Here is a 22,731-nt window from a genome sequence, read left to right as displayed (position 1 = left end):
ATATTCAGAGGGAGGGGGGAAAGCGATTAGTACTCGCAGCTTATTTGGTAAAATTACATTTAGTTTTTCTCCATTAATAATCGCAATTCCGCTCTAAGAGCATGGCAGTGTGAATGGGGCGTGGGCCCATTTGCAGCTCGCATAAAACATACCAATGTGGGTTTTCATGCTGGTAATGGCCTGCAATCTTCAGCCGCTCAAATTTGAAAGTAACTGTCTTTTTGTCGTCAATATTGGCAAACAGGAGGAACTCTGATGGAAGATGTGAAACTTTCCATGAGAGTGACTTTTGCTTGGAATTCTCACATTATTATATTTAATGTTAATTATTATACTACTGTATGACGGCTTGTGACGCTAGTAAGTACGTTCAGAAGGTGCTTCTGCATGAAACAATTATAACAGTTCAGCATGTCCGTAAGAGTCATTCATAGCTTTTGTATGTCCGTAAATTATTGTTTTACGTGATACGAGGTGTTGTATTATGATTTGTGTAATCCTCGTTGAATTTTGTACAAAAATCTCTGTCGCCTTTTTTTCGTATGGGGTCCCGTTTTCTTGCAAAAAAATTAAACACCTTCTTGTGTATTGACGATTGTACAGGGTGATTCAAAATTGGCGTCATTCCTTTGGAGGTGTTGTCTGGGGGTGTCTTGGGAGTACAGAAAAAATAGCAAAAAAAATTAAATGTCATTGAAAACTGAGATATTTGCAAAAAACTAGATGACAAGGATGTCAACAATGTTTTTCAAAATAATCTGCCTAATTAACATTTCGTAGATACCTGTTCCTTGGTAATTTTTAATAACTCCGGTAACCATGGATAAACATGAAGCAAATAAAATAAAAGAGACAATAACATGCGTTGAGGTTAGGATAACGGTGTCACCTTGCGGTCAGTGCTGCGACAAAACAGCCCTCCGAGTGCTGCCATCGTTTTGGGGCAAATGAGTGATATACCTAAATCGGTCACAACTGTCATCCAAAACCACCTGTGAAAGGTTATGTATCATTGATCAAATAAAATACAATTATGTTTTTAAAACACAAGTGTTCCCAAGAGCAAGAAGTCCTACCTGTTTCACTCCAAACATTTTTGTGTCCCAATCACTTTGACTCTGGGATCATATTTTGAGCAGCTTCTCGTGTTCGGTTACTTAACTGCTGCTCAATTTGTACCGGTGTTCGGAAGATCAAAGATTTAATGTGTTCTAGTGTCCTGTGCATATTACATACATGGTAGGAATGTAGGCCCTTCTTCGGGGGAGTTATCTGGACAATTAAGTCTCCGGTGTTTGGGAAAGTGCAGTTGTTGTGCAATGTTTCAAGTACTCCTGAAACGCTCAGCTGCACTAATCTCCAATACCTGTTCCTCTAGGTCTAGAAACCAAGCACCTTTATATTGTCCACTATCTGCGTCCATTTCGGGCCACTCGTCTAGTGTGTAGCTTTTTGCTGGTGTAAGTTCTTACAGCTTCTGCTATGTTACTGTGGCATTTTCGCATAACTAATCGCATATTCGCAAATTTGCTGTTGGTTTACATTTTGTGAAAGGAGCTTCAAAATGAGCCACAGTTTGACAAATGCTTGTTATTATTGACAAAGGCTTTCTACCTGTAACTAATCTGTTAATGACAAAAAACTTCATTGCCGCTTCATCATTTAATCGGTCCATATTCCTTTCCACAAAGACAAGCAGACGAATCTTACCATAATTTCCTACAGCAAATTTCCTGTAGTTCCAGTTCTTCTTTCATTTCATTCACTTGGCCTGCTCGATCGCCGGATTTAAGTCCCCTAGACTTTGCATTTGCAAAGTCCACTCCCGTTGAAAATATATTATGGCCTGGAGAATCAAATAATAGAGAGTTATTGGACATGCTAAATTCTGTCATGCAGTACTAAGGTTATTCCTTATTTTAATACTGCATTTGCGTTTTTTCTGTAACGAAATGATAGTTATTGGAATGCTTCGTTCACTGCTTTCAGTATTAAAAATGCGTTATCGTGTAACCTAACCTTACACAATTTTACGTTGGTGCATTTGTATTATTTACCTTTTCAATTTGATTTTGGTTGCTGTTTGATAATTTACGCTTAATTGTTATAATGAAGGAAATTCTAGAAGCCGCAGTCATAGGCGGAGCAAGTGAAAGTGATTAAATTGTTGCTAATACTTATATTTATAAACAGCGATGGTTATCAGACTGAAGAAAGAGAATATTTTTCTCTAGAACAAATGTCCGATGAGTATAACTATGTCTTGAAATGCATACTATTCAAGGCTTAGTGGAGACACGAGGAACAGATACGATAAACAAATTGAAGTTTTTGACCTTTATTTGATCCCCCCTTAGTCATTACGGCTTGCTATTTATAAGTTCCCCAACATCACGACGTATTTAGTGAATTGCTTAATTTAAAGCCGTAGTTTTTACGTGCAAACTTTTGTTTGCAAGGTGTACATTATTGAATTGCAAAAATTTAAATTCTGAAAAACACGAGTTGAATATTCTTCAGTAAAATACATCAGTTTGAACTAACTCACTAACACAGCTTCCATCAATCTGCTTTGCTCAAATTTCTTCAATAAATTCTGAAACATTATCAAATTCTTGTGCAACATGCAGAAACAACAGCAGCTTAAAAACATTATGCCTTGTAATGTTATAACAACCAACCTCTGGTTTCATTCTAGCTCTTTTTAAAAATCTTTAAAATAGGGAGTAGGCAGGCAGATTGACCTGGTTAGAGACTACAAATGTTACCTAAATTTTCGTTGGGCAATACATCTGGATTAGTTTTGTCTTCCAAGGCAGCTGGTTTTTGTTCAATCAAACATAAACAGTAGCAAAAGTCACTTTTTTGTACAAATACTTACCAGTTATGAAATGTCCTAAGCAAATACGACCATTTATCATATGGATTTCACGTAGAGGCACCCGTTTTAAAGCCTTAACACAAGCATTTCGACGTTTACTAGAGAAAGCATTCAAATAATCTCTCTTCTGTCTCGCTAAAATCGGAAAAAAGAAACCGTATCTCGTTCAGCACGCATTGGACATTAAACGACACTGCAAAAATGTAGCATTTTGAACCAATTGTATAAGTAATACAAGATTTAATACGTAGTTAAACGTAATTTTTACATATGTAAACAAGTAGTCAATTGGAAATGGGTGAAATTGGGTTATGTTTATAATGAAATAGCCTGCAAGCGGACGTCAGAAATGTCAACTGCCAGTTTAACGTAGAAAATAAAACGTACAGTATCGGGGCACAAATACTACAGAATAGTACTTTAATTCTGCAGTACTTAATATTTAGACTGATTTGCGCAGGCGTTTGTATCAAAATAGCGCAAACTATAATACTGCATGAACGTATTGGCCGACCAATAACTCTCTAATAGCCGGCAGCGGGCGGTAAAACAAGAAGAAATACGTATAAGCAGTGCATTTGACACTTGGAAATCCGTCTTAAATCAATTGAGAATTGAAGAGCATCGGGTATAATTGCACTTCTTAAATAACTGGTTTTGTAAGACAAAAATTGTCAAACACAATTGTTGAGCAATCCGAAACAAAATTGGTGCAGTCGGTAGGATTCTTTCAGTGTGGTTACAATTTACCAGCTTTTGCCCTCAACTCGATCACTGCGTGAACATTTTCGATGTCTTCTCGCGAGAAAACTCTATTGTACAACGTGAAATTCTGTGTGATACAACTGAAACCGGCGATCTCTTTTTCTCCTGAAACTGGCTCGTTTTTCGGGTTTTTAGGGTACGTCTTCTGTTCTTAACCGACCTTAGTCATTCCTGAGTCTTGTGAATCTGGATCTGTTGAATGAAACACGATTATTTTCTTTGGGCCAAGTTTTCTGAATATGGGTGATTTGGATTGAATTGTTCTCGAATTGAAGCAAAACAGTTTGAAAAGTTTAGGACATATTTTAGACGGGAAATAATTTGGTGCTGCCACTTTAGTAACGCTTCGAATAGTAAATCGATACTAATTAATTCACAGGAAAACCAATTGTATTTAGATTTTTCTTAAACGTTCCAATCTAGTTAATCATGTTTGAAATTTTTCGGGTGAAAACAAAAATTTCTCAATATAAATTTTTGCAATGTTCTGCTCGCAAGAAAATTAAAAAGGTTGACTTAATAATTAGTCGAATAGACTGGAAAACATTTAACTCAAACGTCTTCGCAATAAATAGATTTAATGAGGAATCCTGGCTTTTATTTAAAAAAATTAAAACATTAATTTTTATGAGACTGAAGCCGCAAAATTGGCTCTCAACTAAGCCGCGCATAAATTTTAAATAGGTTCCTGACAACTTAATAGAAATTGATGATAAACCTCAACGCAACTGACTGGAAATTTCAATCTACCCGGCCAAACTGTTGCATATTTTACCACTAAATCTTCGAAATAGGCGATGCATTTTAACGGAAACAGCGCGCCGCCGATCTTCCCCAGTTTGCTGAAAATCGATTTGAATTATTATCAAAAATTGATTTTTTCCTTAGGTAATTTTTCGAATTCTTCCTCCGACATTCCTTGGTCGATTGATGGGACTTTTGTACGTTAAATTGCGTTCGGTTTCTGTGCCATTGTCGATGCATTTTAACGGAAACAACGCGCCGTCGATCTTCCCCAGCTTACTGAAAATCGATTTAAATTATTATCAAAAATTGATTTTTTCTTTAGGTAATTTTTTGAATTCTTCCATCGACATCCCTTGGTCGATAGTCAATTGATGGGACTTTTGGTCGTTAAATTTCGTCGGTTGCTGTGCCATTGTCCTCTCAGCTGAGACCCATTGTGTGCGTTTCTTACACCTGAATCGGGCAAAATACCTTCGAAACCTTCGGCGATTGTCCAATATCGAAATGTAAATGCATTTAAAGGGCCTTTAATAGTAGACCTTTAAACGCTTTAAAGGTCCACTATTTGAGGCAACCAAATTCGAAATAGTCATAATTTTGAAATTAGTTTGCTTTTGAGATTGTGGCCAAATAGTCCGTCCTTAGGTCGTGTTGTTGATTTTCTGGTGCAAAAGCACACTGATTCAATTAAAAACCTAGTCAGGTTTCCAACTTCTGCACCCTCTGATTTCAACAGGAATCATTTTTGAACGGCGTTCCATGCAGGATTATTAACAAGCGTCTCAGGAAATCAAAAAAACCACTGTCTTTCATATAGCCAACGCTCACAATTCAAACCTGAAAAAAGGACTTAAAAATAATTCCTTTTTAGATGTTCAGACATTTTATTACGCTCTAATGTGTCCAGTGGTATTTAAAAATTAAATTTTGTATGACCTAAACGCCTGCGCATAATGGCAAAACCGGCTATAGTTTTTAAAATTTATTAAAAATCGGGCAACGACTCAAACGACTGGATGAAATAAAAATTCCCAGCCCTTCAAGCACCAATGGTTGTGCATTTACAGGCAAATTTTGAAACGTCCACCTTATCTGGATTCAGAGGAATTAATTTTTGAACAACGGCCTGCCGACTTGCACTTGTTTTCTCATGCGACAACAAACGTATGATAATTTGAAAATAGCCATACTAGCGCTTAAATAGAATTTCTTTGTAGATGTTCAGACAATTTATCAAGCGTTTTTGGCCCGTAGTTTATAACAAGTAAAGTTTTTTAAATATGATCTACACCCCTGGGCACACAAGACAAACATGGGCAATAATTTTGAAAATTCGTTAAAAATCGGCAAATGACTTGTAAATATTAAAACTTTCAAGTCTCCAACAGCCGTCATTTGTGTATCTTCAGACTAATTTTGAAATACCCCGCCCATCTGGCTTTAACATAGAACAAGGGCAAATTTAAAAAGTTTCCAACGCTTACAATTTGGACCTACAGACCTAAAGCTACTAGGGCAAAAGAGAAAAAAATTAAAAAGACTAATTTTGAAGAATCTGCGGCCAACGGATTAAGCAAGATAATTTTTTTACAAATAGGCTCCTCGCATAGAGACAATGGAAGAATCGCCACAAATTTGACAATTTTATCAAAAATCGCGCTATTTATTGCTCTCTCGTTGTAACTCGCAGACCTTCAAGAACTACTTCTTGTGTACCTATAGCCAAAATTTAAAGCTTCTTTCTCGTCTGGACTCAGAGTAATGATTTTTGAACGGCGACCTACAGATTTCCAATCCAGCAGCAGACATTTTTGGAAAATCGTTACCAATTTGCCAGGCACGTTTAGACTTTTCCAGCCATTCTAAGAAGTTTCGAAACCGCATAGGCGAAACACCCGCACTGTATTCAAATAAAGCTGTCGGACTCCGAGCTTCGACCGGCTAAATAAGAGTTTTGGAAAAAAGTTGATGCGTTCGAAGCTAGAAATCAGCTTCTTTTAAATAGCCCCCAGTTGGAATTCGGGGATTTTTGTGTCTAATCTACTGAAAATTGAAACACCCTTCAAAATACTTTAGATTTGTTCTAATTCATCAAAACCTTTGGGTGCTTTAAACCAATAAATCGCCATATAATCAAAGCGCCAGCCAAACATCAGCTGGCTGTTCGGGGCGAAAATGTCATTTTAAAAATATTTTAATGACCGCTGAACGAGCTCACTTGAGAATGGGCTCAAGTCGTTAAACTCCCATTGATGCGAGTCCCGAGACCAAGACGGTTTTGTCTAGCGATTGATGGAATGCTTTTCCCGAAAAGAAAAATCCGGTAAGCTTCGCACCTGAATGGGAACCAGTGCGAATGTGGCTTTTCGGTACCCGGCCCGAAGAATGGCCTTTAATTGCGTTCAATGAAACTGAGGCGTGAGACCGCATTGTTGAACGTCTCAGTGGGCCTCCGGACGAAGATAATGGACTTGACATCTCGCACCCATTCATAAATACAATGCAACAACAAATAGCCAACAAATGCGATTTTGTTTGTGGAACAAGCGCCGAGAAAATTGATCTTTCGTTTTAGAGGGTGGACTGAAAAAATGTGTTTTTTATTAGAACTCGATTAAATGCATTCACTAATCGATGCGCAAGTTGAAGAACGAGCCGAGTCGACGACGTAAACGTATTATCAAGAAAAACAACCAACAACGCTCCAGACTTGACATAAACAGACTCGGCAAATATTTGGGCAAGTAAGCTCGGGATTTGGGCGCACGCATAAAGAAATCCGTCAATGATAACTACGTGAAATAGTTTGGAATGGGGAACATTCCCATTGTCATATTATGAGAATAGTTTCACAAAATTTACTTCACTTTACCTAAGCGGTGAAAATCACTAAACACTGCCTATCTGAGAAAGCTGTAAGAAAATGCTACCGCTGTTTTGTTCCTGCTGAAGTTGGCCAATCAGATGGCACCCACCGATCGAATTGTATCGTTAGATAACCGATTGGGAATGATCGAATATTTGACATAAAGGCAAGGGCAAACGTTATTGAGCACGAGCGATAAGAATGTTTGTATAAGGGTAAAGGTGTGAAGACACGCGATCCCTTGTTTGGATTCGAGCGTGGGTGGACGGTTTTATTTCCGCAAGACCTGTTGATTTTCGTGTTCGCTCAAGGTGCAACTTTAACACAGTGTTACCCTTTTATTGGGGGCCCCCGTCAACGCAAATAGAAACAGGCGAACGCCCGAAAGACCGATTTGTTAACTTTGCCACCTCGCACCGATAACGAGCTGTTACATAAGCGGTGCCCTAACAGCTCTTGCTGTTGGTGTCTTCTCGAGTAGTTTTCATATCGTTGAAAGAAACGTTTTTGGTCATCTGGCAGGAATCGATCGAGAATAGAGACCAGTAGTGACTTATGGCTGCTTCGGTAAAGTCCAGACGACGACAGGCGAGAAATTGCGGCACCTTGACCCAATATGGGTACTAATCATGTGGTCGAGCGGATCGATCGACCACATGACGGGGACTGATTGGCATTTTTCACACTTTTCGGTATGGAGAATTGGTTCTTTTGCAGAGTAGGACTGAGACACACCTGTGTCAGCTTGACTGAGACGCTCAAATAAGCTGAGGAAAAACGTTCAGGATGTGACCCACATTTGCCAAGCTCGCAAACGTACAGATTTTGGGAGATTTTTATGACACTTTCAGTGTCTTCTCAAAGTGGTGAGAATTTCAAATTGCTTCTCGATTCAGTTGGGAAGATAAGAGCTTTTTAAGGCCGGAATGCATCAGATGTGAGGCTCACATTTACCCGACTGGCAAACATCAGAATTTTTCTCGATTCTTTTGAAACTTGTCGCATCTTGAGAGCCGAATTTTTGCTAAACACGGTGAAAATTCAAATGTCTTTCGGTTTTCCGTTTGGAACATGCGATTTTTTAACCCCCAAGAACGCAATTATCTGATTCATTGACAAAAATCAGACGTTGTGCGATTTTTACGAAAATCTCAGTATTTCTTGACCCACATGTGAAAATTTCGAACAGCTTTCTGTTCAGTTTGGAAAATACAATTTTTCTAAGGCACTGACAGAATGAAAGCAATGTTTTTGAGACTCAGACTGGCCAGCTTGGTTAAAAATCAGAAACTTGTTCGATTTTTACGAAACTTTCGACACTGTTTGTGTCAAATATCTTCTCACGATTGGCAAAGTTTCGAATCGTTTCTTGTGTTAGTTTGAAAAATATGGTTTTGTAAAAGCGAGAACACAGTTGACAGAAAACATCAATTTTGGGACTCGAATTTACCCGACTGGCAACGATTTAAATTTTTGGCCATTATCATGAAACTTTCAACATCTGTATAGCCTAATGTCATCTAAAAGTCGTGAAAATTTCAAGTTGATGCTGGCCTTTGTTTGGAAGATACAATTTTTTATAAGGCAGAAACGCAGTCGATTGAAAACAGTAATTTTTAGGCTCATATTAACCAAATTGGCCAAACATCAAAAACATTTGCGATTTTTACAAAACTCTCAGTTTCACTCTTACCGGATGTTTTTTTCAAGAAACTACTTCTTGCGCCCGTTTGGAATATATGATTTTTAAAATGCGAGAACGCAGTTGACTGAAAACATTTGAGCCTCTGACCTATCAATCTGGCAAGGATGGAAATTTTCTGAAATTATCATGAAACTTTCCATATGTCTAGAGCCAAATATCATGCAAAGGTCATGAAACTTTCGAGTTGTCGCCTGGTTTGGTTTGGAAGATACTATTTTTTAAAGGTAAAAACGAAGTTGACTGAGAACAGTTTTTAGCAAAGAAGAAAGTCTCAGATTGACCAAATTCGGAAAACCTTAAAAATTTGGGCGATTTTTCAAAACTTTTAGTTTCGTTTAGACCCAAAAGTTTTCTCACGATGGTGAAAATTCCAAACTACGTCTCGAGTTCCTTTGGAAAATATGATTTTTGTAATGATGACTGGCAAAAATCAGAATTTTTGCGCGATTTTTATGTAACATGCAGCATGTTTGAACGAAAATCTGGTCTACAGGTTGCAGAAATTTTGCATTGTTGGTTGCATTAGTTTTGAAGTTACGATTTTTGAAAGAAAGGACGAGTTGAGTGAAAACCATAATTTTGAGACTCATCTTTATCAAGTTGAAAACAATCAGGATTTTGCGTTGTGATTATGAAAGTTTTTGCATCTTGGGAGTCAAATGTGTAAAGTTGATGGAATTTTGAAATTACAGAGAATTTCAGCTTGAAAAATGCAAGTTTCCAAGGCGAAAAAGCAGTTGACTGGAAATAGGAATTTTGAAACTCAGATTTGTTAAGCTTTCAAAAATTAGGCTTTTGGGCCATGATTATGAAAGTTTCCGCTTTTGTTTCAATTTTGTCGCAATTTTCAACTTGTTGCGTGCTTTAACTTAGAAAATACGATTTTTCAAAAGCAAGAACACACAGAAAAAAATAGGCTTTTGGGCGATATTTTTGAAAGTTTTGGCATCTTGAGAGTCAAGTATCGTCTAAAGACAATGAAATGTTCAACTTGTTGCGTGCTGTAACGTAGAAAATACGATTTTTAAAAAACGAGAACGAAGTTGACTCCCAAACTGACAACATAAATACAGAAACTCAAATTTATTCAGCTGAAAAAAAAAAAGGATTTTTTGACATATTTTTCAAAGTTTCCACATCTTGAGAGACGAGCGTCGCATAAAGACGATGAAATTTGCAACTTGCGGCGTGGTTCAAGTTAGAAAGTACGATATTTTCAAAGCGAGGACGCAGTTGACTCCCAACCTAAATTTTGAGACTGAAATTTATTAAACCCGCAAAAATGATCCTTTGGGGTTATGGTTATAAAAGTTTCTGCATCTAGAAGATCGAGAATCGTCTAAGGACGGTGACATTTTTAATGGGCTGCGTGCGTTCTCCGCTTAAATACGCTTTTTTTAAGACGAGAATGCAGTTGACTGAATGCGTCAATTTTTTTTGGCAAATTTGGCAAATTTTGGGCGATGTTTGGTTTCTGCATCTTGAAAGTCGGGTAAGATCTAAAAACGTTGAAATTTTCAACTTTTAAGTCGTTCGAAATCGATTTTTAAGAACGTCTTTAGAGTTAAATTTCTTCTGAAGATGGTGATAATTTCGTGTTGTTGCTGACTTTATAAAACTTTCGGCATCTTGAGAGCCAAATCTGTTCTAAAACGGGTGGAATTTTCAACGTGCTCGGTTTTAGCTTGAAAGATCCAAATTTTTTAAACGAGTTTAGCAAAGGTATAAAATATGATTTTGATGATAAAAAAGATTTACCAATTTGAAGGCGAAATATAATCTTGTCGATTTTTGATCATCACTATACAACAAAATTAAAATTAATCAATTGTCTAAGCAAAATACTGGTTGTGAGCGCAACCGACTTAGATCTGGTCATCTCGGTGGCCATCCAAGCGAAGCCTTCCATGCCCCTTTGCAGTATTTGAAAGATTTTTAATCATTCCTTTTAAAAACCTTCGGTTAACTTACACATTTGAATGGAAATATCGAATAGAGGCCATTCGATCGACAATGGCAAACAATTGGACTTTGAAGCATTTGTAAACGCCAACGAAACACCCATTCGCATATTTGGTCGAGACTATAAACTACAACTGTCCCAAAAAGAGTCTTTAGAGGCGTGACATTGGCAACAAAAGGGCCCAACAGTGAAAAGTGAGCTCGATGTGTGTTGAAACCATGTCTTATTTAATTGTTGTGTGTTGGCCTTTTGGCTTGTGCCGGTGCCATTCGGGCCTTATCATCCCGGTTGCTTCCTGTATGTGCAACAACTGATTTAAATCGCGCAACTTGACAACAAAGTGGGCCTGTTTCCATTTTTGACTCAGCGAAGTTGTAAAGAAGTTATATGGCAGTCGGAAGTGGAGTTTATCGGCCGGATATTGTCTAGTTGTGATGCGATTTGACAAGGCAACAAATCAACAGGTTCTTTTTTTGCAGCAGCTTGTTGTTGTCGTGAGCTAGTGCGAGTTACTCTGGCAGCAAATTATAAAATAATTAGTACTCGTTTAATGAGCAAATGCCTGACCAACGGCCTGTGAGGTGGATTTAGAACGCTTAGCGCCGTTAATCGAAAGTGCACGAAAAAAACCAAAAAACGTTCACTCGGAAGGAATTCATTTGCTCTCAAAGTGGCTTTCATTTTTTCCTGGTTTTCGGCCATGTGAGTAGATCGATAACCACAAGCCAATCAATCGGTGGGGACAAGATTAACCAGAAATTGATTAATCTGAGATCGAATTAATTTGGCCCCGGCCTAAAAATCTCCGGTAGCAAATTACCGACAATAACCAATGCCGATCGGTAACATAATGATCACTTATGCATAAATATTTCGTTAAAAAAATGGCAAAAAGGCAGTCGATATCAATCATAATCTGCGGTAACCCTGTTCGACGTAAATTATCCGATTCATCATGTTTATATATCGGTGGACCGTGAAATCAGTAAATGAGGTGCAGCCAACAGTGTTCTTGTAGTTCGAAATGTCCGAATCACTTTTGCCAAAAAGAAACGGCCGCGGAAGAATAGGCGAACACGTTGTTTGGCCAATGAAACGGGCAGGTGCCAATTGTGGCCTTTCGTAAAATCTTTAAGTTTGCATTTGATTGTCATTCTTCATCAGCGAGTGAGTAATAAGTTTCCAGATAAAAATCGTTGCTGCCCTATTTTCCTTCGGAAATCAACGGCAAGAACATTCATCAATCACTCACTAACCAATACCACTTTCCCCAGTCCAGTTCTGTGGACAAACTGCGCGCATTTTACATAATAATTAACATAATCGACTCAATAACTGAGAATAATTAATAAGAAAATGGCAAGAAGGTCGGAATAATTAATAAATATTTAGTACCGTACCCTGTTTATCGACGAATCGAACTTTGCGCCGATAAATGCTAATTAATTGGCTATCTTGCGTGTATCGCCAACTTATATTGATTGGATGTTTCAATATGTCCAATCGCATTTTTCGGCCTTCTGGGCAGGAGACAACAGAATCACGTATTAGCACCGGCAAATCAAAAAAATGCCCCAAATCCGCCTTAAGCCTCACCATTCGGCAGTGATTTCTCTTAAGTGAGAAGCATTAAGGACATAATAACGCTAACTAAAGCGTGCGACAATAAGTACACAAAGTGAGCAGTATTTTCGGTGACAATAAGTTTATTCATCAAGACATCGCAGCTGTGTTTGCCGTTGTGACTTGTTCGATGTATTTTCCAAAACCCACTTTGTTGATTATATTGATAAACCCGAGGGAGTTTATGGCCACATCTCGTAATCGATCATATCAGTTGTTTAAACTGCCCGATTAGCGCATTAAAAAACGTGTTGAGCAATCAGACTCGTGCCATAGTTGGAGTCAAATTAGCAGGATGAATTCCGAAACCTGAAAGAATGCCGTAACGGTATGGCAAATGTCGTAAAAATGATAATTTCTGGCATTATTCAATGCGGAAAAAGTGTATTGGACTTGGCATTTTATCGCATGCAGGCAAAGTGCCGCCTTGGAAATTCGCAGATTTTATCAATTATGTATTGAGAGGATTTAAGAAGAAATCGCCGCTTTTCTCGGAACGTTTCCTCGGCTCTAGAGAATTGTCGGTAAATAAGCGTTAGGATTTCGCAACTGTTGTACGAAACTGATGAGTTTTTTGGTGCAAAGCGTTTTTCCCGACGTTTTGCAGACACGAATGGCTTGCATCCTCAGATTTGTCTCAATCGAGAACTTACTCACCTCCCGGCCAATCAACTTAAATATGCAAGATATGAGTAAAATAGCTGAATAATGAATAATTATAATCTTCATTCCGTCAACTTTCCACTGATGAATCGCGTTTATATTTATAAATATATTTTAAATAATTTTTGACGAATGAAGAAAAAAGTTTAATTTCGCGATTTTGCCAAAGCTACCACAAGCTAATAGTTTGCTTGAACCTCGCTTTTTGTGGGAAAATGTGCGGTTTTTCTCAGTTCCTCTTTTATTACATAGTTACATGCGATATTTCCTGCTATATCCACAGGCGCAGATAAAAGCGCCAGCTCACTTTGTGTGTGAGATTTTAACAAAAAGATGATGCAATGTATACAGCTGTTGGCCTTTTCGTGCTCCTAAAGGTATTTTATTAAAATTTGGCTTGTGTGAAAATTCCCCCTATCTCCAATTTCAGGTTCAACTTCGCGAATGGGGGCTTAAATTCCTTATCCAATGGCAGGAAATCCGGATCTGTGGTTTAAATTGTTCTTGAGATTCGACGAAAAAATTAGGTCTGGTTTGAGTCAATTTTCATGTTGAAATCAACCACGCAAACTAATGGTTTTTTGAAAATTGGGCTTGGGGAATTGAAAGCTGCAAATATTTCCCAAGCCGGGTTGTACCAGATGAACGCCATATTTAATGCTCTATCTAGTGCTGGCAGAAATAACCCACTAACTCAACTTCTTTATGAGGTATGAGCAGACAGATCGCGTATAATTTTGGCCGAATCGTGCTCCAATGTGTGATATTCAAAGATTTCTTGTTGCGTAAACACTGCCTAGAATTTTTCAGAAACGATTCCTTGCGTAAATTGGCTCGTTAGGGCTGCATTCATTGATACAAAAATAAGGCGCCAGCTCACTTGGTTTTTCAGATGTGAGCAAAACGATCGCATGAAACATATGATTTTGGACGAATCATGCTTTTAAATGAGTAAAAAGTGTCACTCATTTTTTATTTAACTTTCTCCTGAATAGTGGAAATTTAAATTCCCTATCCAGTAGTAGGAAAACCAACTCTGTAGCTCAAATGTGTCATGATATACGTCGAAGAAAACGGCGTCAACCGCGCAAAACTAAAGATCTTTTTCTTCTTGCGTGAAAACGGCTTTGATTTCCTTAGCACTGCTTGATTTACTAATTGCAACCTATCGGACGTCATCATAGTTAGGTTGGTCCATCCTGTAGTATAAAAATGAATGCGCTGGTTGAATTTGTTTACGAGATATGAGCAAAAATGTGCAGTAAAACATGAAATTTTTACCGAATCGCGCTTCTAAGTGTCTGGTATTCAAATTTTGCTTCTTCTGTGAAAAGTGCCATTTTTTTTCATTCAGCTTTCAGCGCATAAATGGAGCTCTAAATTATCTCTTCAGTACTAGAAAAACGTGCTGTGTAGCTCAAATGGTTCTTGAGATACCACAAAAAAACTGCCTGCGAACTGCCAACACTTTTTTCTAGTCTTTTCTGGCGTCAATGGACTAGTTAGTGCTCCATCCTGTGGAATAAAAACAAATGCGGTGGTTGAATTTGCTTCCGAGATATGAGCAAAAATGTGCAGAAAAACATGAAATTTTGTCCGAATCGTGCTCCTACGTGTCCGGTCAAAATTTTTGCATGTTATGTGAAAAGCGCCTTTATTTTCCTATTAATTTTTCTGCGCATAAATGGAGCCTTAAATTCTCTCCCCAGTGCTAGGAAAACGAGCTCCGCAGCTCAAATCGTTCTTGAGATACCACTAAAAAACTGCGTCAATCGCGCAAAACTAATGATTCCCTTGAAACTTTGGCTGGTTGCCTGCAAACTGCCTACGATTGTTTTACTAGTGTTTTCTGGCATAAATGGACTAGTTAGTGCTCCCTCCTCTGATATAAAAATGAACGAGCTGCTTGAATTTGTTTCCGAGATATGAGCAAAAATGAGCAGAAAAACATGAAATTTTGACCGAATCGTGCTCCTAAGGTCTGATATTCAAATTTTGCTTGTTATGTAAAAAGTGCCTTTACTTTCCCATTCAGCTTTCTTCGCATAAATGGAGCTTTAGATTATCTCTTGAGTACTAGAAAAACGGGCTCTGTAGCTTAAATGGTTCTTGAGATGCGATGGAAAAACTGCGTCAACCAAACAAACGTGCAAAACCAATTATCTTGAAAAGTTGCCTTGTTGCGTGAAAACTGCTTCCATTTATTTAGTAGTATCTTCTTGGGTAAATGAACTACTTCGTACTCCAATCGGTAGTGTGAAAATCATTTTGCGATCTCAATTTGTTTCCGAGATATGAGCAAAAATGTGCAGTAAAACATGAAATTTTGAACGAATCGTGCTCCTCAGTGTGCAACATTCAAATTTTGCTTGTTATCAAATGTTATCAAACGTCCCTTATATTCCCCCCAATAGTGGGAAAACGGACTGTGTGGCTCAATCGGTTCTTGAGATACGATGAAAGAAACGGCACAAACTAATTATTTTTTAAAAGTTTACTTCTTGCGAGAAAACGTCCTAGATTTCCTTAGTTTGAGAAAAACACGAATTTTTGATATTCCAATTTGTGAAAAGTGCCACTGTTTTCCCATTCAGCTTTCTATTCGCAAATGAAGCTATATTTGGATTTTTGCTTGAAAACTGCCTAGATTTGTTTAGTAAAGTTCTATTCCGTAAATTGGCTCGTCGATGCTCCGACCACCGTTTCCTTGCTTCCCAGATATGAGCAAAAAAATGCCAATATTTCCCTTTTTCTAATCTGATCTAGACCATTTGGATCAATTGATGGACGATTGAAACTGGTTAGAAAAAGCCCCTGGGTCCAGGCACCAACCGAAAAAAACGCTCCTATTAATTAACCATCAGAGAAAAAACGAAATCACCGAGTAAACTGGTGGTCACGAGTGACTTGGTGGTCATCAATTTGTGAAAAAATCATCAAATTGTTTTCTATTAGGCAGCCTCGGCCACTATTATCCCAACCCTTTGTTGGATTAAATTTAACAATCAGGAGGCCGTCTAAGGAAATTTAATTACCTTTAAGTGCCGATAAGGCCCAGGCTGAACGTAGACTAGATGAAGCGCGCTCTCATTTCTTCGGCACAATTAGCAACCGCCGATATGAACTGAACATTGCAGGTCTTCGGGGCAAACGTCGTTCTCTTCATATGAAGACCCGAAGACAGCAGGATGGAAAGTTATGCGAACGAAAACGAAAACTCCAGTATGGCACGTGTAATTAGTGTTCAGTTTCGACGACGTTTCCTACGGGTGGTAGTTTGGATTTTAACAAGACTGGGGGTGGTTTCAATCACGCCTACTTCCCACACTAGCAAATATGTTTTTTTTGGGACTTTCAACCTCTCAAAAAGTTTTGCAGTGTATTTGGGACTGGGCCAATTATTTAAAAGTCCTGATGGTTTTCTCAATGGCTTTATATACAGAGTGTTACTTTCCACTGACGTCTTTGCTAATTAGGGGCAGATTTAGGCGATTAGAAAACTCTTTAAGTTTATGAGTTTAAGGAGCAATTTTCAAACAGCGCATGGCTTTCAGTAATATTAAGGAACAGTCGACGATAATTGAAACAAACGCTGCGCCAATTGTTGCCTGATTAAGCCTTCAACACGGCCATCAAGTCGCGAATGCCACTTGAGTGTATTCCCCAGGAGAGTTTTCTCACCATCTAGAAGCAGATGAACCAAAAAAAAAAAAGGAAAATTGTCTGGCTAAGAGGAACATCCGGTTGTTGATGGACTGACTGATCTATATCCGAGCCATTGAAGGTTGTGTAATTATAAATCGCTGGATAATAAACGATCCTTTCGCTCTAGGATCAAAAGGTGTGAAAACGGTACCCCGAAAGGTACTTCCACGTAAACTGGGGCCGTTATCGACGAACGGAATCGATCTATTAACCGAGGCTTAATTATTTTATAGGTCTTCACAATAAAAACACCAGTGGCCTATTAACATAAGAATCGGGGCAAAGATCAGGATCTCGGACGCTTAAAGATTGGTTTGGAGGGCATTTAGCGTCGAACAATGAGGCTCTTTCACGCCTATTCACTGCCGGCTAATTATGGAAACTAGGGGAGATGCTTCATATTTTTTTTGCTCTTCGTTCAGCGTTTTGCCAATGTTTTCGCTCGCTATTACCGACTGATTTATCAATACCCTGTGGCGGTTTTGTCTTGTGTGGCATAGGCCAGGTTGGCCGGGAGATACCATCAATCTTTCCTCTATCTAATTTTACGAAGATATGAATGTTTCCAAGTGTCAGTGAATTTGGAAGACATCGAAATCTTCTCACGCTTCCTGGCTCGTTTCCTCAGACTCCTACGCTGCAATTAGACGCTTTATCTAGTAATTATGGTACAAGCGCCGATAATTTATGTGTATTAACTATCGGCCCAGATTTCCCGATATGGCCACGCCATCCATATCCGATACATTATCGAAAACCTACGTCTAACGGTATCGACGATAATCACTTGCCGCGGTCGCAATTAAGGGTCGATATGATCGGAGACTGGGAAATTTGAATTTGAGGTTTGGAGGGCATTTGCCACCCAAGCTCCATTTGCTCCCGGTTACTAATCTTACCACTTTTTCCCTTTGAATAATGTGTGTTTTTTTATAAGTGTCCGATATTTCATAAGGAATTTCCTCAGGTATTTTTAAGATAAAAAGTTCATATACAGCCGGCAAGGCCTTAGATATCCTGCCATAGGGTATTGAAAAGTTCATTTTAATTTAGGTTTGCTCAAAGTAATTTTTGAAATAAAATCGCTATTTGGACAAAATTTGGTATTTGCGGGCTATGTGATCTTGCAGATTTAACTTTGATCTTAGCTTCGCGTTTGAATGTGGAAGACTCTTTCTTTTTAGTGCGCCACTTGGATCAGATTTGTTAGTCCAAAAATAAATTCTACGTAAAAATGGTATTCTTATCAACAGTCGCTACGAATAAGCGTGTTTTAGAAAACTACTGCTGAGCAAAATGATGAATTAGAAAGCTTCCTCCAGAAGACACCGCGTCTAGACCTAGCGAGCCGAGCCCGCGCCGAGCCTGATCGTCTGTCGGTGCTTTGACGAAACCTCAAAGTAATTTTGCCGCTGCTCAAGCTCAGCTAACGCTAGGCCTTTGACGCTTGAATACATGTAAATTGCCAGCTGAAGAGATAATAATGTAATCAGAAGCCAAATTGATTATAATTTAATAAAATACAGATTCCAACACGCCGCACAATTTGAAAATGTTTTTCTTGTTCGTAAAGGTAAAATCTCAAGATTGGGCAAATGATTTGGATGAAATTTGGCGCTAGTATACTTGACCTAATGTGGAATAAGGGAAAAATATAAATATGAACTAAAAATCATTTCCACACCCGACAAATTCATGAGAAAATAGGATATTTTACACTTTTTGCTATAAAGTCAAAGTCAAGCTTTATAGCAAGTGAAATATTTTTGCACAGACAATGTTGGTTATCATTTTAAAATGCTGAACTCCAACCTAAGCAAAAAAGCGTATCGGATTTTGACTTTTCCGGACAAATCGAGAAAACTCTGGAAAACGTGATTTTTGGTGGTAAAATGACAATTATTTTATTTCCTTGTTAAACTCTTCAGTGTTTCACACATAAATTGTATTCCCAAATAAGTATTTATAAATTGAACTAATAAATATCAAATTCTTTTCCGACACAATTGCGGAAAACACCAGACAATTACAGACTATCACAGTTTTTTATTCAAGAAAACATTCATTCTGAAATTTAAATTATGTTAGATATTACTTTAGAAAATCTTATCGTGGTTAAACAATTTTATTATTGCTGGAACATACTGAAAATGTCTTGCGAAGACAGTGAAGAGTTGAAATTGGTACTTCTTTTGGTTTGGAAGACACCGTTTTCTTAAAAGGGAGAGCGAATTTGGAAAAACATCCATTTTGAGACTCTTTAATGCAGGACTTTAATCAACCGGGAGAACTCCAGGTCCCGGGAATTTTTTTTTGAGCATCTTTAGATCCGTTTGCGTTCTACAATCGTTCGGAATTTCAAGTTGCTACGTGTTATAATTTGAAAGATTGGAGTTTTTAAAGAAAAGAACACATTGGCGTAAAACGTCAACGTTTAACACTCACATTTACTCAGCTAGGAAGACTCACGATCTCGAGCGATTTTAATTCAACATTCATTGCCTTTAGAATCGGATATTCTATTCATTCAAAAAAGTTCAAAATTTCAAATCTCTACTTCTCTAAGGAGGGAAGGTAGGTACTTTTAAAGCTTCAGAAGACATAAATTTTGAGACCCAGATTTACTACATCAATATTCCAGGCGATGTTCATGAAAATTTTATTATCTTTGGACTCAAGGGTCTCCTGAAGGTAGTGAAAACATTCCTATTGGTTCTCGTTTTCGTTTGGAAGATACGAATTTTTTGGGAGAATGCACACTTTAATCAATTTTTTTGGCCCGAAGATCAATGAATCTATCATTTTTACGTAAAAAATGGTGTTTTAACAGTCGCTGCGAATGGAGAGGAATCGGAAAGCTTCTGTGATGTTCTCCAGAAAACTCTCAGAGCCGAGTTTGATCCGTGGCAAATTAAAGCGTTTCCATTTATTAATTATTCATGTTGAATAGAGATAATCTTTATTTCTTTAGAACAACTCAACAAAATGAATTGTGACCAAATTCAACAAAATTTTGAACATAGTTTCACATTCCATAGGAAGATAATTTTTTAAATCGTCTGGATGGTTTTGTCGTCTGAATTAATTTATTAATGGCAGATGCCCATATAAATTACCAACTTTCCTGCAATTTTTCACCCAGCTTTTAACGCGATTTTTATGAAACTTCCATCATATTGGGAGCCCATTGTGGTCTAAAAGTTATATCAATTTCAAGCTCATATTATTAGTTAATCATCTCTTAACTCATTAGTTAAAATCATGATGAGCGCAGAGTTAAATCATCCATTTTGAAACTCACGTTTACTTAGATCGCAAAACTCCGTATTTCCGGTAATTTTTATGAAACTTTTAGTACTGCCGGAACATACTGGAATTGTCGTGTGAAGACAGTGAAGATTTCAAATTGGTACTTCTATAGGTTTGGAAGACACCGTTTTCTTAAAGGAGAGAGCGCATTTGGAAACACATCCATTTTGTGACTCATATTTAATCAATCGGGAAAACTCCAGGTTCTGGGAATTTTTTACAAATCTTTCAGCAGGTTTCGTCAGGTATTTCCTGAAGCCAGGGAAAATTTAGGATTGATAGATGTCTTAATTTGACAAACCACAATTTTTTATGCAAAGAGCGCAATTGGTTATGAGCATCCATATTGCGATCGATATTAACTTAACTGGCAAAACTCAGATTTTGGGATGATCTCTATAAGCTTTTCGACATCATTAGAGCCAGATGTTTTCGTTTGCAAGATCCTATTTTATGAAGGAGAGAGCACAGTGTGGTAAAAGTATTAATTTTAAAACTCACATTTACTCAGCTGGCAAAACTTAAGATTCGGCGCTATTTTCATAAAACTTCTACAATCGTTCGAGTCAAGTATCTTCAATAGATGCGGAAAATTTTAAGTTGCAACTTCTGTTAATTTGTCCGTTCCGAATTTTTAAAAGGGAGAGCGCATTTGGTTGGCAGATTTTGCAACCTATATTTACTAGTCCGGTTGAACTTAGGATTTTTATGAAACTCTCGAAATATTTAGGCCCAAATATCTTCTAGAAATGGTGAAAATTGCAATTCGCAACTTGCTTTGGTTTGGAAAATTCTAATTTTTTATGAATATGGCATAGGGGAGTAAAAATGTCCACTTTGTGACCGTTGTTTACTAAACTGGCAAAACTCAGAACTTTGGACGATTTCCATATACTTGAGCTCTGAGCATGTTTAGATCCGCCTGCTTTCTACAAATATTATATTCAGTTAAATTTTTTTGCCCGAAAATCAATTAGTCTCTAATTTTTACGTAAAAAATGGTGTTTCAACAGTCGCTGCGAACGAGCGTTTTTGAGAAAACTAAATGTAACTCAGGTGCATGCACCTACTGCGGACAAAAATGGAGAGGAATTCGCAAGCTTCTGTGATGTCATCCAGAAGACTCTCAGAGCCGAGCTTGATCCGCGGCAAATTATAGTGCATCCATTTATTACTTACTCATGTTGAATAAAGATCATTTAAATTTTTTTGGAAGAATTGATCAAAATGAATTATGAGACTATATTCAACAAAATTTTGAATGTTTCACAGTCCATAGGAAGATAATGTTTAAAATCGTCTGGATGGTTTTGTCATCTGAATTCATTTAATAATGACAGATCTATCTATTCTATCATATTGGGAGCCAATTGTCGTCTAAAAGTTGTATCAATTTCAAGCTCATTATATTATGTTATGTTAAAAGATGATTATTTTTTAACTCATTAGTTAAAATCATGATGAGCGCAGAGTAAAATCATCCATTTTGAAACTCACGTTTACTTAGATAGCAAAACTCCGTATTTCAGGTAATTTTTATGAAACTTTTAGTACTGCTGCAACATACTAAAATCGTCGTGTGAAGGTAGTGGAGATTTCAAATTGGTACTTCCTTTAGTTTGGAGACACCATTTTCTTCAAGGAGAGAGCGCATTTGGGAAAACATCCATTTTGAGACTCTACTAATTTGAGACATTTAATCAACCGAGAAAACTCCAGGTTCCGGAAATTTTTTATGAAACGTTCAGCATGTTTAGAGTCAGGTATTTTCTGACGCCTGGGAAAATTTTGGATTGATACATATTTTAATTTGGAAAACGATAATTTTTAATGCAAAAAGGTCAATTGGTTAAGAGCATCCATATTGCGATCGATATTTACTAAACTGACAAAATTAAAGTTTTCGGATGATTTTTATAACCTTTTCGACATCGTTAGAGCCAGATGTTTTCTAAGGATGGTAATAAAGTCGAGCTACTACTTTCTTTTGCTTGCAAGATCCGATTTTTTGAAAGACAAAGCGCATTGGGGTAAAAGTATCAGTTTTAAAACTTACATTTACTCAACTGGCAAAAGTTAGGATTTGGCGCTATTTTCATAAAACTTTTTCAATCTTTCGAGTCAAGTATCTTCAATAGATGCGGAAAACGTCAAGTTTGAACTTGAGTTAATTTGCAATTCGCGACTTGCTTCAGTTTAGAAAATTCGATTTTTGTATGAAAAGAGTGTACTAGAGTAAAAATTTCCACTTTGTGACCAATGTTTAATAAGCTGCTAAAACTCACAACTTCCATTTCAATATACTTAACTCACGATTTTTAAAGCATCAGAAGACATTAATTTTAAGACCCTGATTTATTACAGTGGCAAACAATAAAGTCCCAGGCGATTTTCATGAAAATTTAAAGATCTTTGGACTCAAGGGTGTCCTGAAGACAGTGAAAAAAATCCTATTGGTTGTTATTTTCGTTTGGAAGATATAAGTTTTTGGGAGATTCGAAACA

The sequence above is a fragment of the Dendroctonus ponderosae genome, unplaced genomic scaffold (assembly GCF_020466585.1).
Source record: "Dendroctonus ponderosae isolate FM_Combo_2020 unplaced genomic scaffold, Dpon_F_20191213v2 Dpon_F_20191213_1, whole genome shotgun sequence".
In the NCBI taxonomy this organism is placed as follows: domain Eukaryota; kingdom Metazoa; phylum Arthropoda; class Insecta; order Coleoptera; family Curculionidae; genus Dendroctonus; species Dendroctonus ponderosae.
The sequence above is the reverse complement of the archived record's forward strand: the minus strand, read 5'-3'. Positions refer to the sequence as shown.